Consider the following 13,853-nt stretch of genomic DNA (forward strand, 5'->3'; position numbering starts at 1 on the left):
TCAGTGTATTTCTATTCCCCCCTTTCCTGTCCCTCTTCAGGGGTCACTTTTCACTTTTAGATCTAAGACAGTTAAACAAATACCTGAAGAAAGCAAAATTCTAGATGGCTACTTTAGCACATCTATTATGCCTTTGTTAGATCCTGGGGACTGGTATGCTGCTCTTGACTTAAAAGAAACTAAGGCTGTCAATTAATTGCAGTTAACTCATGTGATTAACTCAAAAAATTAATTGTGATTAAAAAAATTAATCATGATTAATTGCACTGTTAAACAATAGAATACCAATTGAAATTTATTAAATATTTTTGGATGTTTTTCTACATTTTCAGATATCTATTTCAATTACAATACAGAATACAAAGTGTACAGTGCTCACTTTGTATTATTTTTGATTATCATTTTCACAGTGCAAATATTTGTAAAGAAAAGAAATAGTATTTTTCAATTCACCTCATACAAGTACTGTAGTGCAATTTCTTTATCATGAAAGTGCAACTTACAAATGTAGTTTTTCGGTTACATAACTGCACTCAAAAACAAAACAATTTAAAACTTTAAAGTGTACAAGTCCACTCAGTCCTACTTCTTGTTCAGCCAATCACTAAGAGAAACAGGTTTGTTTACATTTATGGGAGATAATGCTGGCCACTTCTTAATTACAAGACACCTGAAAGTGAGAACAGGTGTTCGCATGGCACTGTTGTAGCTGGTGTTGCAAGATATTTATGTGCCAGATGCGCTAAAGATTGGTATGCCTCTTCATGCGTCAGCCATCGTTCCAGAGGACATGCTTCCATGCTGATGACGCTTGTTAAAAAATAATGCATTAATTAAATTTGTGACTGAACTCCTTGGGGGAGAATTGTATGTCTCCTGCTCTGTTTTACCCACATTCTGCCCTATATTTCATGTTATAACAGTCTCTGATGATGACCCAGCATGTTGTTCGTTTTAAGAATACTTTCACTGCAAATTTGACAAAATGCAAAGAAGATACCAATGTGAAATTTCTAAAGATAGCTACAGCACTCGACCCAAGATTTAAGAATCAGAAGTGCCTTCCAAAATCTGAGAGGAATAAGGTGTGGCGCATGCTTTCAGAAGTCTTAAAAGAGCAACACTCTGATGTGGAAACTACACAACCCAAACCACCAAAAAGGAAAATCAGCCTTCTGCTGGTGGCATCTAACTCATGATGATGAAAATGAACATGCATTGGTCCGCAACGCTTTGGATCGTTATCGAGCAGAACCCGTCATCAACACTGATACATGTCCTCTGGAATGGTGGTTTAAGCATGAAGGGACATGTGAATCTTTTGCGCATCTGGAACATAAATATCTTGTGACACCGGCTACAACAGTGCCATGGGAACACTTGTTCTCACTTTTAGGTGACATTGTAAACAAGAAGCAGGCAGCATTATCTTCTGGAAATGTAAACAAGGTTGAGCAGTTGGCTGAACAAGAAGTAGGACTGAGTAGACTTGTAGGCTGTAAAGTTTTACATTGTTTTATTTTTGAATGCAGGTTTTTTGTACATAATTCTACATTTTAGTTCAACATTCATGGTAGAGATTGCACTACAGTACTTGTATTAGGTGAATTGAAAAATACTGTTTCTTTTGTTTTTTACAGTGCAAATATTTGCAATCACAAATAAAGTGAGCACTGTACACTTTGTATTCTGTGTTGTAATTGAAATCAATATATTTGAAAATGTAGAAAACATTGAAAAATATTTAAATAAATGATATTCTGTTATTGTTTAACAGCACGATTAATGGCAATTAAATTTTTTTAAGTGCTTGACAGCCCCAAAAGAAACTTATTTTTATGTGGCAATTTACCAGAGCCACTGAAAATTTCTCAGGTCAGCAGATCCCTCTACCAATTCACAGTACTGCCTTTTGGATTACCAGCAGCCCTTCACATCTTCATTAAATGCTTGGCTGTGGTAGTGGCATTCTGGCAAAGGTCAGGAGTTCATGTGTTTCCTTAGCTGGTTGCCTGGGCGGTGAGAGGCCAGTCTAGGTCTCAGGAGCTCTCCAGCGTTGCCACTATTTGTACCACTTTCAACATGCAGGAATTCCTAATCACTACAGAGAAATCCATTTAGTCTCCTGTTCAAAGAATAGAATTCATTGGGCCAGTCCTGGACTCTAAAAGGGCCAGGGCTTTCCTGCTAGCGCTGAGGTTCCAAACAATACAGTTCGTTGCTCTAGATCGGGGTCGGCAACCTTTCAGAAGTGGTGTGCCGAGTCTTCATTTATTCACTCTAATACAAGGTTTTGTGTGAGTACATTTTAACGTTTTTAGAAGGTCTCTTTCTATAAGTCTATAATATATAACTAAATTATTGTTGTATGTAAAGTAAATAAGGTTTTTAAAATGTTTAAGAAGCTTCATTTAAAATTAAATTAAAATGCAGAAACCCCCCAACTGGTGGCCAGGACCTGGGTAATGTGAGTGTCACTGAAAATCAGCTTGCGTGCTGCCTTTGGCACACATGCCATAGGTTGCCTACCCCTCCTCTAGATCTAAAGGCACACCCTGCCACAATGGTTCAGAACTGCCTCAAACTTCTAAGGCACATGGCAGTGTGCTCTTCTATGGTGCAGTATGCCAAACTGCATCTCAGATATCTACAGGGTTGGATAGCCTCAGTGTGCTCACCAACTCATTGCTACCAGTTGCTTTTCCTGCCACCCGCTTCTCACCCTTTTGGCCTGTGAGTTACAGCAGCTCAGACAGACTCTGACTCTGTGGGCCAAACACAGAGGTGCAAGTACGTGCTTGTAAGTGGGTTAGTCTTTCTGCAAGATGATGATGTTTAAGTTTGTGAAAAAACTGGTAGGGAGGGGCAGGTTACACCCTCACTGTTACACCTGTGACTAGTTCCCCCCGGGATGCCACCTGGGACTGGGGTACAACTGAGTCCACCTGACCCACCAGCCTGGGCTCCCTTTACACTGTACTGCTGTGACAGGCCCTCAAGCCCTCTCCAGCCCACATACAGGGGGGACACACCCAGCTGTAGCTACATACAGATGCTGAGATGAGCTCTGCATGGGAAGGCTTCAGCTAAGGAACTGCCCAGATACTCAAGTGTCCACACCCCTCTGGAGGGCAAACCGAAAATTATACCATCCTGCACTGCACAGAGAACTGTACAGCGTAAGCTCATGAAATTTGCCCCCTCCATCAATGTGGAGAGGAAATATCCAACAGCTTTTTACCCTAAGTTATAACTTCCACACTGGTTTGTGATAAAGCAAAAACACATTTATTAACTACAAAAGATAGATTTTGAGTGATTATAAGGGATAGCAAACAGATCAAAGCAGGCTACCTAGCAAATAAACTAAAATGCAATCTAAGCTTAATATACTAAAGAGATTGGATATGAGTAGCAAATTCTCACCCTAACTGATGATTTAAGCTGGCTGCAGGCTCTTAAAGGGCAAGCTGCACTTGCTTGCAGCTTAAAACCCCAACGTTTCCTTTCACAGCCTAGAAATCCCTCTAGCCTAGGTCCAGCGCTCCCCCAGTTCAGTCCTTGTTCCTCAGGTGTTTCCAGGAGTCTCTTTGGGTGGGGAGTCAGTGAAGAACCATAATGATATCACTCCCTATCTTAAATAGCTTTTGCACATGGTAGGAACCCTTTCTCTCCAAGCTTGGTTCCCATGCCTTTCAGTGGAAAAACACTGGTATTCGAAGATGGAGTCCAGCACCAGGTCATCTGGTAACATGCCCTTGTAGTGTCATAGCAGCCATGACTCGGAGGCTGTTTGTAAGGTCCTCAGGAAGGCTCCCCAGTGGGAGATAAACTTCTTCTAAGGCCTATTGTTTTCTCTAATGGCCCTTCCTATCCAGCCATCTAGACTGATTACATTCTGCCTAGTGGATGTTCCCCAGATGTAAACACATTTGTAAAAGATGCATAGATAACAAAAAAAGATAACAAAAAAGATAACAAAATGATGATAAAATGATACATGCATACAAATAGGATAATCATATTAAGTAAATCCTAACCTTTTCAATGATATCTCACATGACCTATCTTGCATTAAATACATCATAGTTATGCCATAATCTTACATCATAATAATGTCTCTATGAAGAATATGGGGCGTAGTGTCACAACACCTTCACTCTATGTTTTGCCCCAAGTGCTGATGAAGGAATACACAGCTGTACATGCACACATTTTGCCCTGGGTGTTGAGTTTGTTCAGCATGCCTTTGCTGGTTTTGTATTGGGGTCTGATAATAGAACCATGCAAATGTTGGGCTGCAAGGGACCTCGAGAGGTCAGCTAGTCCAGCCCCTTGCACTGAGGCAGGACAAGGTATTCCTTGATCAACCCAATATGTGTTTGTCTAACCTGTTCTAAAAGGTCTCCAGTGACTGGGATTCTACAACCTCCCTTGCTTGCTGATGCAGCCTTGTGTTGCTCTTGTCCCAGGCAGTTGCCATATCTGGATTTTGGCACCGGAAAGATGAGCACATTGAGCAGTTTCCTCTTTGGGGAGGCACTTTCTCACTTTTCCAGGGATATTGCTAACAGCACAGCTCAGCTCTTTGGGCATGCTGTCATTCATTTATCATTTCCTTAATCTCTCTCCACAAGCACTCTGTCTTCCTGTAGTTCCACATTACACACACTATCACGTCCTCTTTTTGATGGGTCAAAGTCAGACCAGATGAAAACAGGTGCCACTACCATGGAGTTAGCAGAATCTGAGCTGCTGCCAGCAGCTTTGCCTTTGGCCCCAGGAGATCAGCATCTGTAATGTATTTCCACTGGAGTTCTCTACATTCTAATAAAGGTAATTTCCTAAGTTAAGTGCAACCTGGGACTTTTCGTCATCCTCATGTTTCTGCTCCAGCCCCCTGCTCTCAGCCTCTGCTAGCCTTCTTAAATGCTCCCCTTCTAGACTGAAATCCTCTGTTCAAAGGCAAGTTTCCTGGGTAATCGGGAACAACTCGCTTAACCATTTCTGAGCACCAGAACTCACCTCCCTCTCTATGCCAGAAATCCTGCAAGGTTTTGAGGAGAGCTCCGGCACCAAGCTCCTTGGAGGCAGCACTGAGGTTCATCTGGAGGAGTCACTGTCCCCAAGAATCAGGGCCTGCTCGGTCCTGGGAAGCGACCAAGACTGGTTCCAGTTATGAGGCTTCAAAAACTGCTGTTTGTCCTAGCTTAACACTGATAGGGTGGTTTCTTTAATGAGGTGCTAATGTTCAAGAGAAAGGCAGGTGCAGGGTTTGGCTCAGCATGCAGTGGGTCACACAGCACAGGCGGCTTGGGGCTCCTGTCTCAGCACACAGCGCACATGTCTTGGGGCACGTGTCCCGGCACACAGCTCAAGCAGGTTCGGGCACCTGGCTCATGTTGCTCAGCATGGGGCTCAGCACATGGCTTAGGGCACATAGCTCAGGGTATGTGGCTCAACACATAACTCACCTGGCTCAGGACACACAGCTCAGTGCATGGGTCATGTGTCCCAGGGCACACGGCTCAGCACATGGCTCACCAGACTTCGCATGTGGCTCAGTACATGGCTGTCATGGCTCAGGGCATGTGCGTCAGAGCCCAGCTCACGCGACTCAGCCCATAGCTCACTTAGCTACGTGATCAACACATGTCTGTTATTAGTGTGGCATCTTGTGGACTTTACAAGTGTCTAAAAGGAAGGACAGGAGCAAGGAGGCTAGAGAGCCATGGAGAGTGTTAGGGACTCTGCCTCAGACACAGAATCTGTTCTCTGCTATTACACAGTGATCAACGCAAGAGTTAAATGAAAGGATTTCATGCAATCTGGAGATGCCTTGCTGCCACTCCAACACAACTCCTCACATTAGGTGTATTACGTTAGCACTTACGGGCCTGCTGAGATCAGAGCCTAGGAGTGCCAGGGGCTGCACAAACACAGTGAGACAGTCCCTGACCGAAGAGCTCATGGGCTGAACAGAGCAGGCAGATGTGGTGGAGGCCCAGAGAGACTGAATGACTTGCCCAGGGGAGGAAGTTGAGTGGGAGGCAGCACCTGCTGGAGCTGAAGAGGATACTGCCTGGCCCTGCCACCCCCTCCCATCTGATCTGCTGCAGCTGCCTGGGGTCCATCCTCCAGCTCACTGTGGTGACTGTTCTCTGGGCAGCATGAATACCTCAGCGTGGGGTGGGGGCCAGGCACCATCCTCCTCTTAGGCTCCAGCGGGTGCTGCCTCCTGCTCAGCTCCTTCCCCTCGTGGAGCAGATGGTCACACACCTGTTGGCTGACTGGAACAGGGCCATGGTGACTCCATTGTGCAAGGCCCTTGGCACAGAGCTGTTGTGTTTCATTTGACCCCACTGCTGCTTATTGTCCCCAGGGAACCCACTCCCCACCAGCAGCACAAAGGGGCCTAGCTGAACAGGCTCTGCAGCTTCTCCCTCAGGCACGGGTGGAAGTCCACGCCTCAGGACATTACAGTTTGCTGCTTGAAGCACTGCAGTGTGCACTATAGGGAGCAGTGCTGGCTGGAGCTGAGCTGGAGGGGTCAGGGCAGGCAGGCTCTCTGGTTGCCTCACTTCCTGGAAAGCGCTGGTGATAAAATCATTCTCACATCCTCTGCAGAGCCAGGAAATGGAGGTGCTTTCTGTGTGGTTTGTTGCTATACATGTGTCAGAAACCGACTCCCCACCCCACCCCAAGCTTTGTGCCCTGTGTCCTGCAGGCTGTGAGAGCTGCTTGCCAGAGGTGGGGGGGTTCACATTGCCATGACTTAGGATAGAGATGCAACAGGTCTCTGCTGTACTGTGCACTCCGCAGGGCAATCCAACCCCAAGGAGTAGAGCCCTTTGTTCCTGCTCTTCAAGGGTGCGGTGACTGTTCTAGGACCAGTGGCCCTGGGTTCTTTGTTCTCAGTCCTCTAGCAGGTGGCCAGGTGCATAAACCTCTATGACTTGCTACAAGAGGGAGCCAGCTAAGGCTAGACACTACTCCCACAGCCAGGCCAGGGGAGCTAGGAGAAGAGGAAGGGAACAGGCAGGAAACCAAGGAATCAAATGAGGAGTTAACAAAACCCCCAGCAACACAGACTGAAGCCTGCAGAGCAGGTCAGTCTAATCGTAATGCATGCTTCTAAGCCTCACTGCAGGCCTTGGCCAGGATAGTGTTGACACGAGGGGCTGGGGTCCCTTCCAGCTGGAGCGAGTCCCTGGCTGCCGGGCGCTGCTCTCTGGGTGAGAGAACCAACCAAGATGGAGTGTCAGAGCCGTGCATCAGGGAGCCACTCCATTGCTGTGCAGCTGCTCTAACCCAGCACCCTGCAGCCAGTGCTCACCTTGGGCAGCAGGCACAGCTCACAGTCCAGTCACCTGCTGGCTCTCTAGGCCCTGCCATCGGTCATCCTACCTTCCCTTGGACTTCTGGCCCAGCCCCCACAGGCTGTGTGTGTGTCCCTCGAGCACAGGCAGGTTTGGTGCCATTCTCTTCTCCCCTCCGTGTGCCCCTGGCCGGAGAGGGCTGCTTCCCTCCAGCCCTTGAGCTGGCAAGAGGGTTACACGTACACAAGGTGACAGCCAGCCGGCTGCTGCAGAGGGAGATGAAAGGGCCTGACATTGTCAAGGTTCCTCCCCCACTCTGAACTCTAGGGTACAGATGTGGGGACCTGCATGAAAAACCTCCTAAGCTTATCTTTACCAGCTTAGGTCAAAACTTCCCCAAGGTACAAAATATTCCACCCGTTGTCCTTGGACTGGCCGCTACCACCACCAAACTAATACTGGTTACTGGGGAAGAGCTGTTTGGACGCATCCTTCCCCCCAAAAATACTTCCCAAAACCTTGCACCCCACTTCCTGGACAAGGTTTGGTAAAAAGCCTCACCAATTTGCCTAGGTGACTACAGACCCAGACCCTTGGATCTTAAGAACAATGAACAATCCTCCCAACACTTGCACCCCCCCTTTCCTGGGAAATGTTGGATAAAAAGCCTCACCAATTTGCATAGGTGACCACAGACCCAAACCCTTGGATCTGAGAACAATGAAAAAGCATTCAGTTTTTTACTAGAAGACTTTTAATAAAAAATAGAAGTAAATAGAAATAAAGAAATCCCCCCTGTAAAATCAGGATGGTAGATATCTTACAGGGTAATTAGATTCAAAAACATAGAGAACCCCTCTAGGCAAAACCTTAAGTTACAAAAAAGATACACAGACAGAAATAGTTATTCTATTCAGCACAATTCTTTTCTCAGCCATTTAAAGAAATCATAATCTAACACATACCTAGCTAGATTACTTACTAAAAGTTCTAAGACTCCATTCCTGGTCTATCCCCGGCAAAGACCAGCATAAGACAGACCAGACCCTTTGTTTCTCTCCCTCCTCCCAGCTTTTGAAAGTATCTTGTCTCCTCATTGGTCATTTTGGTCAGGTGCCAGCGAGGTTACCTTTAGCTTCTTAACCCTTTACAGGTGAGAGGAGCTTTCCCCTGGCCAGGAGGGATTTCAAAGGGGTTTACCCTTCCCTTTATATTTATGACAGCCTGACATTTCAAGATGGGCCTGAACCAAATCCAACCACTGGAACCTGCCAGCTTTGGGGAATTTGGGGCCTTGAGCCAGCTTGGAGACTAGGTACCTTCCAGCGCCTCTCCAGGAGCCTTGCCTTGCCACCCCTCCCCTGAGTGTGGCTGCCTCTGCTCTTTGGCCTCCCTGCCTCTCACTGGGTGGATTGTGGCTGCCAAGACAACCCGCTGCTACTGGAATTGTGCACTGAGGGGCAGGGGCTGGGGACTCAGAGGGAGCCAGGTGCAGTGCAGTCAGGGGCAGGAACTTGGTTGGGGGGGGCAGGGTCAGTCCAGTGTGGGGAAGGGGCTGAGAGTTCAGGGGAGCCAGGGCCAGTTGAGTGTGAGGCAGAGGCCGGGGGGGGAGGGGGCAGGGGGAGATAGAGAGAGACAGAGTATGACAAAGTGGGAATTTTTTGTAATATTTTTATGACGCCTATGTGTGCCTCAGTTTCCGTCTGCACTTTGCATTGCTACCAGTGGCAGGAAAAGAGTTAAGTCTGCTCTTGGGGCAGTGCAGGACATGGGGGTGGGCTGTTACATTGCTGTCTGGGCCTCAGTGAACAGGGTCCTTAAGGAACTGGCTCAAATTGACCCCATGTCAATGCAGAATCCCAAAGAGACAACAGAAATCGGAACAGTCACCTAGGAAACAACAAGCAGGAGGAAGGAGCTGTTATCCCCACTTCTCAGCAGGGAAGCAGAAGAGAGACCAGCTTGAGAACAAAGGCCTGAAACTTGACCAGCAGGGGATAAAGAGTAGGAGGCTGGAGGAAGCTGGCTGCTTTCTTGTGGGGCTAACACAAGAGTCAGAGAGACAGAGCCTGAAATGGAGTTCACTACAGCTTGGTTGATGGTTTGCTCTACTGGATCCGAATGGACCATGCTTTAACTTTCCTTTCTCTATGCTAACCTAAGGCCTCCCAATGCTGTGTCCAGCTGATTAATAGCTTTTTTCAAACAGTGGGGTTTGTTTGGTGTCACTGCAAATACGGGCTGGGGTACATCAGTCCCTGCAGTGTATACAAGTCTCTACTAGGCATCTATCTCAATTGGGCTCACAGGGCAGAGCGAGTGGCATGAAGCAGGAGTGCTGGAGCCCAGAAGCACCACCCTAATCCTTGCTGACGCAGGGCAGGCACTGATTTCCCCTGCTGACAAGTAAGACACTTCCCCCAGTCAGATGGATCTGTAGGCTGTGCTTTAATCTAGTCACACATGGGGCTTCCTGTTCCTCTTCTTCAGACTGCAAGTGGTATTTCTCCTTATACGGACTTGCCAGAGTAGCTTGGCTGTATGGGCACATTCTGTGTTCTTACATGAATTCACCTGAGTTTGCCATTTTAACATTGGGCAGTCAGGAACCGCTGAGTAAAACTACTTTGTACTGAGCTCGAGGGTCTGGTTTGACATTCATTTGCTATTCCCCCAGTTCCATTGTCACAAATCAGTCTGTTGTAGAACTTTGCTTGAGATATTAAGAGACCCAACCAGGAACTCTGCTTCTGCATCTACACCCCACAGCTTTGTCCTCCAACTCTGAACACCTGTATATATTTTGCTCCTGTATTCCTCGGTTGTTCATGCTGACATTGAGGGGCTTGCAAAAATGGTTATTACTGCATATATGAGGGTGACCCTTCCCCACAATCACCTTGCTTTGACCTGGTTATCAGTTATAGCACAAGTAATTCAGTCTTGTTAGTCCTCAGCTGATCCCAGAAGGGTCTTTAATCTAGCTGACAAAAACAGAACAAGAGCCAATGGCTGGAAGGAGAAGTCAGAAAAGTTCCAACTAGAAATAAGAGTCAAATTTTTGGAGTCTGGCATCCCAAAGCACTTCAGGGATGACGTGGGAATTTTCTGTAATATTTTTATGTCTTCAATGAATGCCTCCATTTCCCTCTGTACAATGCATTGCTACCTAGTGGGACGAGTGCAAGAGACAGGAAATATGTAAGTCACCTAACTTTGGGGGGAATGATGCGATCATTAAAGAATTGGTTGAAACAAACCCAAATCAACAGAGGATCCAGAAAGACAAAGAGATCCGTCCCCCCATGACCGAACAAGCAATACCTAGCAGTAGACTGAATTGGAGAACAAAGAAGAAAAGGTGTCAGGTGGGTGGAATAAGAGCTGCCCTTTGGAGGGACTCAGGAGGTCTCACCTGGGACTGAGGACAGAGACTAGGAGAGAACCAGAGATGGAGTCCATCACAGCTCAGCTGGCTCCTGGCATTGGCTTGCAGACACGCCAACTCTCACGAATTAATGATGAGAAACGCGATTTCTAAGTAAATTTAAGCCTGAATCATGATCTCGCAATAGAACTCTCAAACGTGTCAATTTTTTTTTTCAGCCACTGCTGAGAGTTCTATCCTGAGAAAGATCATGAGTCAGGCTTAATCCTTTTACTGAGAAATCGCTGCCAGCCCCAGCCCTGGGCGGCCAGGACACCTGCTGTTGGGGTTCCCCTGCCAGCCTGGGAAGTGGGTGAGGGGACCCCACTGCAGGCCCCCCGGGCCTGAGGTGGATGAAGAACCCCAAGAGGAGCAGAGATGAGGCTGGGAGGGTTGAACTCTAGCCTGGGGGCTGCAGTGAAGCTGAAGTGAGGAGGGTGGGGGTGGGGGTGCTGTATTGATGGTGGGTTCTGAGCAGATGGGGTGAGTGCTGGAAGGGTGCGCTGAGGGCTGTGGGGGTCAATGGGGTAGGGGGACTGAAGTGATGGGGTGGTGATGATGGAGGCTGAAGGGCTGAATTGAGGGCATTGGGTGGGGACAGAACTGATGGGGATTTGGGGGACAGGATTAATTGCTCGGCAGGAGAGGGGCAGATGTGGGGGTGAGTGCTCCTGCAGCTGGGGCCAAAATCACTTTATCCAGCACATGTGGGAGAGTGGGCACCACTAACTGTCACAAGACATCCCCTGCCCATCCCAGGGTGAGTCCAAAAATCGAGAGACCGACCTAAAAACCAAAATATAATTAAAAAAAAAATCTCATGATTTCTGGGGGTCCGACTTGTGATTGTTGATCTCTTGAAATTGGCAATACTAGGCTTAGCCAGCATGGATGATGGTTTAACCTTTGCCTCTCTGTGTGCTCACCTACAGAGGTTCAACTTCTGTAGCCAGGGGACTGATCTATGGTTCCCTTGTTTTGCAAAGGCTGCCTGTGTCTATCCATACTCCCTGAGAGTACTGGGCCAGAGGGGCCCAGCACATGGCTCCCACAGGACTCTGGCTGACCTGGATTTGCTGCAGAGATCCCTGGAAAGGGAGAGGGGTCGCTGGTGCCCTGTAGATTGATCCATGACAGCTTCACAATGGAGTTTTGGGGTATTAGTTACCCAGGATCTCAATGCTTCATTGTGTGGGATTAGAGGAGGAGCTGGCCTGTGATGGTGGAAATACAGCTGCGGGCCAACACCAATTAATCCACCAGCACCTGTGCATGAGCCCCTGTGTACTAACATGGGAATGAAATAGGCAAGGGGTGGGGATGGAGAGAGCCCCAATAGGGGACTGGGGGGGGCCAATGTAGGGTGAGACAGGGTGGGAGGGAGATAGTTCTGGCATATCCTCTGCACCATCCTTGTTCCAGCCAAATCCCTGCCTCTGTTCCTGCCCCACGTCCTGTTCCGGCCATAAGGACACTGCTGCGGACTGGGAGGAGCGATGGCTCCATAGAATCATAGAATATCAGGGTTGGAAGGGACCTCAGGAGGTCATCTAGTCCAACCTCCTGCTCAAAGCAGGACCAATCCCCAATTAAATCATCCCAGCCAGGGCTTTGTCAAGCCTGACCTTAAAAACTTCTAAGGAAGGAGAGTCTACCACCTCCCTAGGTAACGCATTCCAGTGTTTCACCACCCTCCTAGTGAAAAAGTTTTTCCTAATATCCAACCTAAACCTCCCCCACTGCAACTTGAGACCATTACTCCTTGTCCTGTCCTCTTCTACCACTGAGAATAGTCTAGAACCATCCTCTCTGGAACCACCTCTCAGGTAGTTGAAAGCAGCTATCAAATCCCCCCTCATTCTTCTCTTCTGCAGACTAAACAATCCCAGTTCCCTCAGCCTCTCCTCGTAAGTCATGTGTTCCAGACCCCTAATCATTTTTGTTGCCCTTCGCTGGACTCTCTCCAATTTATCCACATCCTTCTTTTAGTGTGGGGCCCAAAACTGGACACAGTACTCCAGATGAGGCCTCCCCAATGTCGAATAGAGGGGGACGATCACGTCCCTCGGTCTGCTCGCTATGCCCCTACTTATACATCCCAAAATGCCATTGGCCTTCTTGGCAACAAGGGCACACTGCTGACTTATATCCAGCTTCTCGTCCACTGTCACCCCTAGGTCCTTTTCCGCAGAACTGCTGCCTAGCCATTCGGTCCCTAGTCTTAGCTGTGCATTGGGTTCTTCTGTCCTAAGTGCAGGACCCTGCACTTATCCTTATTGAACCTCACCAGATTTCTTTTGGCCCAATCCTCCAATTTGTCTAGGTCCCTCTGTATCCTATTCCTGCCCTCCAGCATATCTACCACTCCTCCCAGTTTAGTATCATCCGCAAATTTGCTGAGAGTGCAATCCACACCATCCTCCAGATCATTTATGAAGATATTGAACAAAACCGGCCCCAGGACCAACCCCTGGGGCACTCCACTTGACACCGGCTGCCAACTAGACATGGAGCCATTGATCACTACCCGTTGAGCCCGACAATCTAGCCAACTTTCTACCCATCTTATAGTGCATTCATCCAGCCCATACTTCTTTAACTTGCTGACAAGAATACTGTGGGAGACCGTGTCAAAAGCTTTGCTAAAGTCTAGAAACAATACATCCACTGCTTTCCCTTCATCCACAGAACCAGTAATCTCATCATAGAAGGCGATTAGATTAGTCAGGCATGACCTTCCCTTGGTGAATCCATGCTGACTGTTCCTGATCACTTTCCTCTCATGTAAGTGCTTCAGGATTGATTCTTTGAGGACCTGCTCCATGATTTTTCCGGGGACTGAGGTGAGGCTGACTGGCCTGTAGTTCCCAGGATCCTCCTTCTTCCCTTTTTTAAAGATTGGCACTACATTAGCCTTTTTCCAGTCATCCGGGACTTCCCCCGTTCGCCACGAGTTTTCAAAGATAATGGCCAATGGCTCTGCAATCACAGCCGCCAATTCCTTTAGCTCTCTCGGATGCAACTCGTCCGGCCCCATGGGCTTGTGCATGTCCAGCTTTTCTAAATAGTCCCTAACCACCTCTTTCCCCACAGAGGGCTGGCCATCT

This window comes from Eretmochelys imbricata, chromosome 7, assembly GCF_965152235.1.
Source record: "Eretmochelys imbricata isolate rEreImb1 chromosome 7, rEreImb1.hap1, whole genome shotgun sequence".
NCBI classification, from domain to species: Eukaryota; Metazoa; Chordata; order Testudines; family Cheloniidae; genus Eretmochelys; species Eretmochelys imbricata.